The sequence below is a fragment of the Arachis hypogaea genome, chromosome 19, assembly GCF_003086295.3.
Source record: "Arachis hypogaea cultivar Tifrunner chromosome 19, arahy.Tifrunner.gnm2.J5K5, whole genome shotgun sequence".
NCBI lineage: Eukaryota > Viridiplantae > Streptophyta > Magnoliopsida > Fabales > Fabaceae > Arachis > Arachis hypogaea.
This window is the reverse complement of record NC_092054.1, coordinates 61,932,745-61,933,431: the sequence shown is the minus strand read 5'-3', so window position 1 is coordinate 61,933,431 and position 687 is coordinate 61,932,745.

Genomic DNA, 687 nt, shown 5'->3' with positions numbered 1-687 from the left:
AAGTGGATTGTTGTGATTATGAAAAACTAAAAATTTCTAGTTTACTATCTATTTTCAATTAAACCAAATTATCATATGCTAAAAAGGGTAAACTAAACTTAATAATCCATATTTTTCTATATCACAACTAATAAACTAAGAGTGCAAATCAAGCTAAATATCTAAGATATATACAGCCCAAGGTGCAAAATGTAATAAAGTAGAAATAAACAAAAGTACAGTAAAAGAAAATGTGCAAGTACTGAAAGGAAAATAAGATAAAATAAAATAAAAATATAGAAAATAAAATAAAATAGGAAGGGAAGGTCTGAAGTAGTTCACCAAAATAAGATCCGCTAGAGATGGCGACCTCCCCACACTTATAAAATAGCATCGTCCTCGATGCTCAGTCAAGCTGGGTGTGAAGGAACGTCATCTCCTGAAGGGTGTGCTGATGCTGCCTCTGTGGGCTCTGGCTGTGAAGGAGCCTGTGGCTCTGCCTGTATAGGGGCCTGTGGATCTGCTAGCTGTGTCTGCTGAAACTCCTTGTGCTGAGGTTCTTCCTGTTGGGGCTCTGCCTGCTCATCCTCTGCCTGTGCATCGTCCTCCTGCTCATCCGCCTCCTCCACAGATGGCTCCGATGGTGTGTCAGCTCGGAGGGGATGTTAGTGTGTCCTGACCTGATCATCAGCTTCAGATGCTCATAGT